This window comes from Etheostoma cragini, chromosome 3, assembly GCF_013103735.1.
Source record: "Etheostoma cragini isolate CJK2018 chromosome 3, CSU_Ecrag_1.0, whole genome shotgun sequence".
Lineage (NCBI taxonomy): Eukaryota > Metazoa > Chordata > Actinopteri > Perciformes > Percidae > Etheostoma > Etheostoma cragini.
The window spans coordinates 25753827-25766205 of record NC_048409.1 but is presented as its reverse complement, the minus strand read 5'-3'; the positions used below and the strand labels follow the sequence as shown (position 1 = coordinate 25766205).

The following is a 12379-nucleotide window of genomic DNA, read 5'->3' as shown; positions in this document are numbered from 1 at the left end:
GACTCTTTAATTTAGAGTAATTACAACATAGGCTCTTTTTTCAAGAATAGATTTTTTTCTGTAAGCTGCTCCCACCAACTGCAAATGACTACCTCCATTAGTTTCTTGTTGTTCTTTGTTTTTTAAGTGCTCTACCTTGTAAAGAGGGTTAAAAAGCCCCTTGTCTGTACCACTGTATGTTTAAACTAAGCTTTGAGGCCATTTAGATACTTCCAACACTCTGAAGTAGTTATTACCAGTGATGACACACTGAATCAGCATCCATCACTGTGTAATGCTGTGATTCATTTTCAGTTCTTTTTCAGTTCTTTTTTTGACCGGTTTCTTGCCATTTTGGACACGTAACCCGTTTGGAATGCAGTCTCAGGAAGCTGCCTGCTATCTATGTAAGAAACCAGTGGATTCATGTTGATGCTGGTAATGAGCAGCAGAGGCTTTGTTTTTACTAGATGCTTTCTCTATAGCTGCAGAGTTATTAAGTAGCTCATTGCTGACGTAATGGTGGTTCAATACATATTTGCTATTGTAAGAAATGATGATTCATGCCACATGCTCCACAGGCTAAGCTGGGCCTGCCTTTCTCAGTGCAATAGAAATGAGCTTGGACATGCCCATGTCTATTTAGCTTTTAACTACTTGGCCTGGAGTGTAGAATAAGTATGAATCTGTTATTACCAGTTTTCTACTGATATTTTCTTCCAACTAACACAACAAAATGCCTTCCGCAATATGTATATTGTGCTAGTTGATATTGCGATGATAGTAGAAAAAACAATATATTGTGCATCATCACACTGTAAAAAAAAAATGAATGTGATGTAATCTGTAGTGCTGTTAGATTGTAGCTAGACTGCCTCGTCAATACAGGTTCGTGCCTCCCTTTGTGTGCGGCAAGCGCTAGAGCAAACCATTTTTTGACCACAGTGAAAATTTAATAACTTAGATATTAACATGTTGTGAATTTTGGAAATTATTACATCTATCTTTTTCAATACATTTGACTGTAGAATGCTATGGAGGTTTTGGAAATGTTTTGATCATGTCGGGAACTATCCTATGCAGACACCACTGGAATCTAATGCTACAAATAGTGTCATACTTATTATAGTAATAATATACTTAATAGTGTAATAATAATATCAGTGTAGCCTGCCTTATGTAATCTTTATCTTCAAATGTGCAGAAATATTGGGTTAACCATGATTGAACAGACGATAAAAAAACATTTAGAACTTGAATCTCAACTTTATTATTGAAGCTTCGAACTATTCGGTGCGGCCATAGTACGTAGCAGTGTGTCAAGTTGTATATATCACTTTCTCTTTAATATCAGTTCCCGCAGGCCTTAAAGCTTAGCATGCACCTCTGGCCTTGAAATATATCCTTCCCGTGTTTTCTCAAAGCCTACAGACTTTCCATCAATACATTTTCTTTTGGAAATGAAACATCCCACGGCTGTGCACAGCAAGGAACCAAGTCATTAGTGAACACGTGAGATTACGTCTGCACTAGGGTACTGTAAGCAGGTTTTCCTAATGGCCCTGCCTGGTGTCAGAGTTGTTTTGCTTTCAGTGTTTTGAGAGGTTGGCCTCTGGAAATCGTTGAGGAAACGCTGAAGGGGTGCCACCCCGTTCCTCTCTTCTGTCTATCGCCCCCTGTTGCTACCGCCCTCTTCCTGCCACGTAGCACCAGAACACATATCCTCTTGAGTGATTTGGGCCACGTTTTGTTATTGTCTTTATATGGAACACTCATGTTTTTTCATTAAATGCCTTTTGCTTTTACTGCACGTTTTAAAGGACTCTTACCACTTCCTCTGCAGTAAAAAGGGAGGGTAGATTTCCTTCCCTTGGTTGAAAATGTCTAATATGCACCATATTTCATTTATCTTCCCTTTCTGAGTTCCATGACTTTGATGTGTTTAAACAAGATTTGATGAGAAAAAAACTGTTTAAAGAACAAGACGAAGCAGGGTAGAGCAGGGGTCAGCAATTAAGTTCAGTCATGGGCCATGGCACTGTTCAAAGGCACATTGTACAACTATATAATGACAATTCATTTCATAATAACATTTTTGTTATATATTCTGTTTGTTTAAGGATTGTGTCCAAGACCAGATGTCATTTTTAACATTAGTGAGCGAGGGCTAACAGAGTTACAGAGTTATAAATCATATCAGCCTATCATTATAAACTGAATATATTTTTCATTTATGGATGATCAGTATGGCTACATTTAGCTGCAGGTTTTTATTTCTGAAAGCTGCATTTTTACAACAGCATCAAGTAAACCTTCAACTGATAGTAGATCAAGTAAGAGCTTTGATCAAATCTAACATCAATACACAGCTACAGTCATAAATGATTCATCCTTTATAGAAGAATATTTACTATCACTACTCCAGTGACGTCAAAGCACTGGGATTCTCTCTCTCTACTCAACAGTGCTGATACTTGCTGACATGCAAGCTCGAAAGTTGTTGTGGTTGCAAGGAAGGCCTTTCTAACCCTGAAGGCCACACTACATAATGAAGAGATCACTAAGACTCATAAACGTGCTCATAATACCAACATCCAGACAATAAGGTTTTAGCACATTAAGCCTATTATCATTGGAACTTTTTGGGTTTGTGGGTTTAAACATTCTACCTAATAGATCTCTTGAGAATTTTCTTTGAGTTCATAAATTTAACTCTGGCCTAGAAACAGTTACCATGCTTTACTTTTGTGGTTGCAGATGAGGTCATGGGAAAAGATGGCGACCAAGAAATGAGACAAGGCAACTGTGGCCAGATCCACTGCAACCACAAAGCTAGTAAAACCCTGGAGTTAAAGAGATGTACAGATGTTACATCTAACTGTGCATGCTTGGTTCCTTTCATTTTATGATTTCATCCCTTTTCATCACTATACTTCTTTGGGTCTGGTTATTTCTTGTGACAGCTCAACTCACCCTTGCTTTGCCAGACCACCTCGGAGGAGGGTCTGGTTACTCCACACAGCATTCCTAGATGGTCAAAAAAACATACTGTCTTAATGGCATTTCTTTAAACCAATCACAATCATCTGGGGCGGCACTAAGAGACTTACGGAGAAACGATGCTGCGGCAAAATAACCTTGGAAAGAAACTTATTTTGGTGGAACATGTTGCGTATAGTAGTTGTTTTAGTTGTGCAACAGAAAACTCAGATTGGACAGATAGTCTAGCTAACTGTCTGGATTTACCCTGCAGAGATCTGAGGAGCAGTTAACCATAGTCCTCAGAAATTAACTGGAGTTTATAATATCAACACGAAAGAAGCCCAAGGCAACAGATATTCGGCCTAAATGAGTGAAATCCGGCAATCTGGGAACGTCATGGACACAGACTAAATCACACTAAATGTTCAGATTACAGAAACATTCTGTTCAATTTGTACAGATCTGATCCTAATAGGTTTAACAGGAAATGTAATTTAGAATTTGGTAGCTGGTGTGCATGAGCAGTCATAAAGTACAGAATGCTTTTACAGGACAAAATGATGCTTTCTTATCTGCTGTGAGAAACCTGCAACTACAACTGAGTTCTGTGTTTGGTGATAACTAGTCATTTAATGTAACTGTGAACAGATATCTATTTTATGTTTAATATTTAATGACATTCAATTTGTTTACCGTTCTTTACTGTAATGTTGGTTTTGACCACCTCAGCCAGCTGGTGTTGCAGCGCTGTGCTCCTTTACGAAAGCTAGGTTAAACAAGGTGATAATTTTGCCACATTTGCAAGTGAAAATTTGAGTGTGAATGTATTTGTGTGCACCGGTGCACACAAATAAGTTGCCGGCGCCAGGTCAGCTGTCACTAATTCATGTTCATTCCTTGAGTAACTTGATGGCAGGCCAAAAATGTCTTAGTTGTTCTCTCTGTAAGCCGTTATCATTACTCAGCCAAAGATTTTTTTTTGAGGCAAGTAGCCCCCGTCTGTAACACCATTGTACAAAAGCTAATGGTCAGATTTCTTTTGTAGTTCACACGATGCCAACAGCGTAAGGAGTCTTCCCTCTAACTGATTGCGTCATGTTAATTTCAGTAATTGCATTCTCCGGTTAAAGTTTCATTCATATATATAAAAAATGTAAGCTCATTAACTTAATAGTTTTTAAGAGGATATATCTTGTTAACCAAGATTTTTAAAAAAAGCTGTCAGGTGTGGTTAAAGCCAAGATACCATGGAGACTCAAGTGCCCTTCAACCATGCTACTACAACACTGGCCTGCTACGACCCAATGGCAAAGACTCTTGAGTTTTTTAGAAACACAATGTCCCTCTAACAACAGTCTTTCATCATCAGTTGTGTCCAGGCATGAGAAAATCACCTTTTGTGGTCATATTCAAAAGAAAACAGGGATTGTGTGTTTAACATCTTTCCTTGCACAATACAGCCCAACCAATATGTATAAACAAATAAATGATACTGAAAAATTAATATTTAAAAAATTAAAACGGACAAAACGCCCTTCAACCATTTTATGAGTGTTTCCGTTGCATACTTGCATACCATCATCACATTTGGACGCACTGGGTGACCCTTTTGGCATTTTGGGCCCCTTAGCCTCCCAAAATTGATCCACTATTAAAAATCTAGGTGTTATTTTTGACACCTCATTTACTTTTAGTAAACAAATCTGTGCAGTTGTCAAGACCAGTTTCTTCCAGTTAAGACTTCTAGCTAAAATAAAGGCCTATCTTCCATCCAAAGACCTTGAAAAAGTCATCCATGCTTTTATCACTGCTCGGCAGAGATGGCAAAAGTACTCACTTTCCGTACTTAAGTAGAAGTACAGATACTTGTGTTAAAAAATACTCTGGTAAAAGTGGAAGTACTGATTAAACTTCTTTACTCAAGTAAAAGTAACAAAGTACAGGCTAGGAAATTTACTTAAAGTATAAAAGTAAAAGTAGCTTTGCGAAAGCTACCTGAAGCACACAAATGTTACTAGAGAGACGCTGAGGAACTTCAGTGTACAGGGAGGACACGGTATTTATATGGTAATGGCTACATTTTAAATTGATGTCTGCCAATAGGCCTAAAACATAACATGATTATTATGACAGAGACTGGGACTCCAGGTTAATAAGATTCTGACTTATCAGCAAGATATGAATTCAGTTATGATTCTGTGAGAATTCACAGATCCAGTTTTTATTTTTAATCTTTCCCCCTAACATAAAAATGAATCTACATTTATGTGTGTGCTCAAATACGGCTTCTGGAAATATAATAAAGGATTAAAATATGAATGACTAAACAGACATTAAGGAAGAAGTTCCCCAGCACATTGGCCAGGAGTCATATTTGATGTCTCCTGTCTCAAACATCTCTCTCTGATAAGGTTGAGGATGATGGGAATGTCTTGCCATCCATACTACTATGTGCTAACGTTAACACCATCCATAGCCTACTACTATGTGCTAACGTTAGCGCCCTCTATACTACTATGTGCTAATGTTAGCGCCCTCCATACTACTATGTGCTAACGTTAGACCCATCAAGCCTCAATGATTTGCTGTGAATTTATGCAGAATGCCAAATCTGTTGAGTTGTCTTAGTCGTGCGTCAAATGCAACGTACAGTAGATATATTCCCATCCATTTGGATTGAATATGGTATTGAGGACGTAAACAATAATAAGGATAACTCCAGGGAAATGATGTGAAAGTTGAGAACTAGATTAGGACTGGATTAAAGCTGATTCTGGTGTCCAATCTTGGCCCCAGGTGTGTCTGTTAAAACAGACGGAGACAACTTCTCTCTAGCTAAGTTTCCATCCACTTGTCAATTGAACTACAGAATCTGAAGTTCAGTAAAAAAAAAAAAAAAAAAAAAAACTCATGCGAATAAAGCTGGTGAAACTGTTGATGCTTCCGTAAGACCAACGTGCAACCTAGCTAACATGTGAAGAACACACCAAAACCACTAGCTAACAGATGAAGAACACACCAAAACCACTAGCTAACTTACTTTAAATGTAAAGAACTACAGACCAATAACAGGCTTAATGAACTGACAACATGAGTTAAACGACTTACAGTTCTCAAAGACTCTCACACACACAATCTCAGCTGGTTATCCTCCCGACAGCTTGTCCCCTCTTCATTTCTCTCACTTTTTTCTCCGTGTGGCGCGGCACCCTTGCCGCGCTATTGTCCGACAGGACAACCTCTTGTAAAAACTAAAGTAACGAGCCAATTTTGTAAAATGTAAGGAGTAGAAAGTACCGATATTTGTGTTAAAATGTAAGGAGTAGAAGTAAAAAGTCGCCACAAAAATAAATAGTAAAGTAAAGTAGAAATATCAGAAATATCTACTTGAGTACAGTAACGAAGTATTTGTACTTCGTTACTTCCCATCTCTGCTGCTCGGCTGGATTATTGTAATTCTTTATATATGGGTCTACATCAGCAATCTTTAAGTCGGCTTCAGTTAGTCCGAAAAGCATCTGCCTTTTAACTAAAACAAAAAAACATGAACACATAACACCAGTCTTGGCCTCCCTCCACTGGCTACCTGTCCGTTAAAGGATAGATTTAAAGATTTTATTGCTTGTTTTTAAGGCCTTAAATGGTTTGGTGCCATCTTATCTGGCTAATCTCTTATGCCGTCATTCTCCAGTCAGAATGCTGAGGTCAACAAATCAGCTGCTCTTGGATGTCCCTAGATCAAAGCTAAAAAATAAGGACTAGGGATAGAGCCTTTGCAGTGGGCGCCTCCACCCTATGGAACAACCTCCCCATGCATGTTAAAGCTGCACAGACCTTACATTTGAATCTCTACTTAAGACGCACCTTTTTGCTGTAGCTTTTAACCCTTGTTAACCCGGATTCGGATGTTTTAAAGTTTTGTTTGTCTCCCTTTGATTCACTTTGGTTGTAGTGATTTAGTGTAGTGTACTAAACGCTTGTCTGCACTGGGACCGAGATCCCTTTGGGATCCTGATGCAGATCTGTGGTCATTTAGTGCTCACGTCACCCCTCTACAAATTGATTCCCATCAAATATTAATAGATGGAGACCTTAACCAGAGTACGCAGAGCTGCAGATAGGCATGGAGACACTGCGTTGTCCTGCATTTCTCCATCAAACTACACTGTTAACAGGAACAGTCAAGGACAAAATCCAAGATGCTTTGTGATACAACATTGATTTTCAGACAGATTCACAGTTGGATTAACCTCACACGGTTTTTCCATACCACTGAATTTCATTTTGGTGCTGTTGATTTTTAAGAGATTTTCATTCCAACCAAATAATAGAGCACATTTATTTAACTGATTTGTTTTCTTATTTTTTAAGACTGTGATAATCAGTGAAATCTGCAAAAATGGTTTTTAGTTGGAATAAAACCTGTTGCCTCCGTGGCAAATAACTAGCTGTGTCAATCTCGTTAACGCCTCATACATAATGAGGCGTTAACATGACATAATGAATCATACATTAACGCCCTCAAAATAGCCACAAAAATGGCTATTTTATTTGTTGCTATAATTTGGGGTTTAGATAGGAAGATGACCTCTCCATTCTTAATTGTGCCTAAAAAAATGCTCTGATTGGCTCAGTCCATTTCTACAACCTGGGTTAGGGGGTTGAAGATTTATTTTTGGGCCACACATGTGTTTGTTCTTATTGGTTAAACTTGTCAAAATTAACCATAAGAGAAAAGGATCACATCTTGACCATTTGTACATACTTACTATATAGCAAAATGTTTTTTTTCTTGAATGCCGACTCCATGATAAAAAGTCTTAGCTACAACTTCTACATAGTAACATCTCTGTTTTGTGTTTGTATAATAATGTAGTCTTTAAGGTTTTTACTTTGTATGCATTCTATCGTAGTTTTTACTCAGTACACAGTCTGCATGTCTCTTAATACAGGCTTTGGTCTAACATTATACCTCTCCTCTAAATGGGTCCTGATGCAATTTGATTTAAGAGGAGGCCAGCCACAAGTAGCCTTCGGGGCAGCACAACTACCTTTTACCATAAACATTTGCCCCACCTCCTCAAGTACTTTGCCCACAATGCATTACAGTCAACCCCCATGACACCTGGCAGAAAAGGCCTTCTTGCCCACTACAACCACCCGCACTCCTCACTCTCCAGCTTTGGGGCTCTATCTACATGAAAATCTCAATCAGCTTGCAGCCAGGCCCCAGAGCAGGACCTTGTCTTAGCATTAACATCAATTACTTGACCTTGATTTAGTGGAGGCCCTGCCTTGCTGAGTAACTTGCTCCATTATTTATCCCAGAACAGGGAGCCATTCCATCCCTCCTGCCTAACTATCCATCCTATTTGTGATCTTGATGTCTCTATCCTATTCTCTCTTATCAGCCTTTGGTGATACAGAACACCACCTTGGGTAAAGGAGGCCCAGCAATGAATAATTGACAAGCTGAAGGCCATTAAGAGCATCAGCCTGAAGGGAAGTGGTCATGTGATGGGCGGAAAGGTTTTTTGTCACATATCATTTAAAGCCAAGAAGAGGGATGTGTGTGCATCACATTTTTCAGTAGTGTGGGTGCAAATTATTTCAGATTGATGACAGAAAACGAACAGATGGGATATTTATATCCCTGTATTGTCTCCCTCATTTCATTGTGCTGTTAAGTATCTGCGTCTGGCCTTCAGTCTTATTAGCGCTCCAGACATGCTCCTTTTTAGATTAAGATTAACGTAAAACCTGATTAGGGGAAAACAATTCATTAGAAAAAGTGTGGTTTGAATGAGTGCAGTTCACCAATTCCATATCATAACAAGCTTGTATCAGGACCGGTGGGTTCATTTCTGCCACTCTATTTGGAACGTAGGCTACAAAAAAACAACAATAGCACACAGCCAAAATAAGCACAAAAAAACTCAATATATACACATCACGCAAATAGACAAGTGCAACACACAAAGTGTCAACAATTCATAAAGTAGGCTGACGTATGATGCGAAACACAACGGCTCCAACAGGTCTGCATAATAAATCCAATAGGTTTTAAAACCGCCTAAAACAAACTAGGGATGTCACGAGAACCAATACTACCGATACGTTCCTGTTTTAAAATTGCTACACACCGATGTTGCCAACCATGCCACCGTAAGCACCTTAGGCATCGTTAGCGTTGTTGCTGCGCCTCTTCCGGAACTGATGGGGGCAGTATACTACACCCGTTGGATTCGTGATTCACTCGGATCTTTAACCCAAGTCTTTAAATTGACTCGCAAAGGTTGAGCAGACAGTGCAAAACATTGGAAGCTTGGGCTCGCCTTTCGGATCGGCTCAACAATTCACGAGTCCTTGATGACTCGTGAGCTTTCACGTGATTTAGTCAGTTGGGCGAATCAGCCGGCTATGAGTGGATCTGTAGCAGACTAGCGAGTGAGTGAGCTCAGAGTAAAGCAAATCAACAACAAAAGCCATTTTTTCACTTCTGAAATAACATACAGTGTTTAGCACGTAGCCTAGCTAGGCCTACTCTAGATTTGGTGTATAAATGTAATATCTTAAAATGAAGTTAGGTCAAACGCACACAGTTGATTTAAAAATAAACAAAAAAAAGCTATATTGACTCAAGTGACTCGCACAACCCGGTTCAGTTTAGTGAGTGACTCAGAATAAACTTCAGAGTATACACTTCAGAGTGTTCCAGTTGACTTATTCATAAGAAGGAGGTCACAAACAAGTGGCCGAAGTCATGCCCTGCTACATCCGGTTCATATCTTTCAGAAAAATATGAATGAGAGTCCACACCCGACCTAAAAAATTGCACGTTTACCGCACTCACAGTCCTCTCTTTTCAATTTACAGCCCCTCTCTCTTGGCTTCAAATAACTCACCATTGTTGTCTACTGCTGCTGAACAGGCTACACATTGTAAACCACCATGGTCCTATACTAACCTTAGCCGATAGCAGGGTTAGCATGGTGGTGTTAGCCTGGACAAATCAGGATCACTTTACTGTGTCTCAATTGTTTTTCCGAGTAACCAGCTTGGGTACTCTAGCTACATAATTCAATGTGGGTACAAGAATTTTGAAATGACATAACATGCCTGTCCCTTGTAGCTGTGATAAATTAGCCTGAGGCTAATGCTTAGGTAACTTTTCGGGACGAAATTAGCCGAGTCCTTTGGGACTCTAAAGCTGCTAATATATACCCGGTGTTTGTAACGTCTCTGGTCACGTAGCCCTTGGAAACACTGTTGTTGTTTTTGGACAGTACCATTTGGAAAGGTACCTGGAAGTTTGGAATGTGTCTGGGGACACTAGTGGTTGCACTATGACCATTAAATCCACTGTATTATCTGGTCCTATGCTGTATTGCACATGTTTTGCATGTCTTGTTGTGACATTTTGATATTTTTCAAATGTTTTAATAAAGAAGTTCATGTTATAAGTTAAAGTACATGGAATCTTCGAAAAAAATTTTTTATTACTGTGGTATCAAAATCGGCATCAAAAATCATGTTATTTAACTGGTATTGGCACCAACTACTGAATTTTTAGTATTGTGACACCCCTAAAACAAACACAGAAGTGTGCAGCAAGCCACATGTCATCAGCAGGTTCACAAATTAAAACCACTAGAAAAAACAAGCTTGTCTTACTTTTTTCCGTGCACATCGTCCCTGGGGAAATCAATTATTTTGTCCTGAAAAGGTCCTTTCTCTGTAAAAATGTTTTAGTTCTTGCGTTATTGTTCTTTGCCGTTTGCTGGGATCCTTAATATCCTCCTCACCTTGTCCGTGTACAGGTAACAATGCTATATGTTCAGCTGCCTCAAAGTCACTGTTATCTTGGGTGACGCTTGTGGCTACGCCCATCTTTGGCGCTCTGGATGGGCCAGCATCCTCCTTTTTACTCCCACCAGGATCAACATATTTCAATAAAGAAATAATTAGTTTTTGGAGTTTGTTTTTTTCCTTTGCTATTTTTATTTTATTTTGTGCTCACAACCAGAGAGTTTCTGTTGTTGTGGACATGGTTGTACAGTGTGGCCTACTGTACGGTTAATGTTCTGACCTCTAAACTCGTGAGAACTGGGGATCGGGGAGCTGATTGGGGATTTTGATGACAGACACACATTCCTCCCCAATGGACTACGAGAGGCGACGAAATGAGCGCAAAACAAAACAGTTGGAATTTTTGCGTGTGTGTTCCTCTGTTCTTTGTCAATAACATTGCCCGCATCTAACATGATAGTGAAGTTCACTAAACTCAGTCTTTGTCTTTATCAGTTTATGTTCCACGTCAACACTTAGCAGCCTCCTGGGTCTCGATGGAGTTACCTAAAGTGATTCCCTACCCATTTATTGCAGAGTGGATATTTGGATCGTGGCCCGTCTCTCAGAAACCATCTCCACCATCCTCCTGAGATGACAAAACCAACTCACTCTATTAATCATGAAGGAGTCTATACCCGTACAGTGTAAAGATTCAATTGCAAAGTAAATGGATTAGAGGAAAGTGAATTGCCATATTGAGGTATAGAGTCAGACAGGAAACATAGGGATGGAGCTGGACTGCCGACGGTAAACAGACGTTTGAGGAGACAGAGCGACCTTAAACATTTAGCAACCGATAGGGAATCAAAAGAAGTGGCCGCTATTTCAGCAAGAAAAAAAAGAAGAAAATTCTTCAGGCAATTTTAGAATTTTATAAAGCCATAAAGGAAAAATAGGATTACCTTTTCAGCAATGCTTTACCTCAGGTGTTTTTAACTATAGTCATGACAAAAACATAAAACTTAAACTTAAAGTAAAAAAAATTTAAATTATTTTTTGTATACTATATGCCAAGATTTTTTTCTTTTTACAGTCTGGCATATGTCAATGATTAGCAACAACATTATAAACAGGAAAATAGCTTTTTGTACAAGTTCATACCTCCATCTCCGTTTCTTGTGAATGCAAAGCTTCATTGTGTCAAAGCGGCGGTACCTGGGAATGAGAACAGGTAGCACAACCTGCACGCTGTTATTGGCTGGGGGTTACACCGCACCCATGTGTGGCACAAAGGTTCTTTGCTGAGGCCCATAAATGTACTGCACACAGCAAAAGAAAAAGAAAAGGGAAAATACAGGTAGATGGCAGGGTTTCTGTGGCTACAGATGCTACCACACACTCCTAGTGGGTCATAAGTAATGATTGAGAGGGATTACTTTTGTCTATACATTGTTTTTAAGGAAGATCTGTTACATGGTATACCTTTTTAAGAGTCTAAGTGTCTTTATTTTGGCTATACAGTTTAGTATAAACTTATTATAAGCTCTGAGGATGAACCTCCAAAATTTGGGAAAAAACACACACCCTAACCAAAATGTATGCCATATCCATTACCACAGCAAAAATG

The 12379-nt window shown here is 39.1% G+C and overlaps 1 protein-coding gene across 3 annotated transcripts in view; it reads left to right on the top strand.

Annotated features, from left to right (window-relative positions):
- Window positions 1-12379, top strand: part of tpst1 (tyrosylprotein sulfotransferase 1) — a 43630-nt gene that overhangs the window by 15169 nt on the left and 16082 nt on the right. The gene's annotated exons all lie outside the window — the stretch shown is intronic.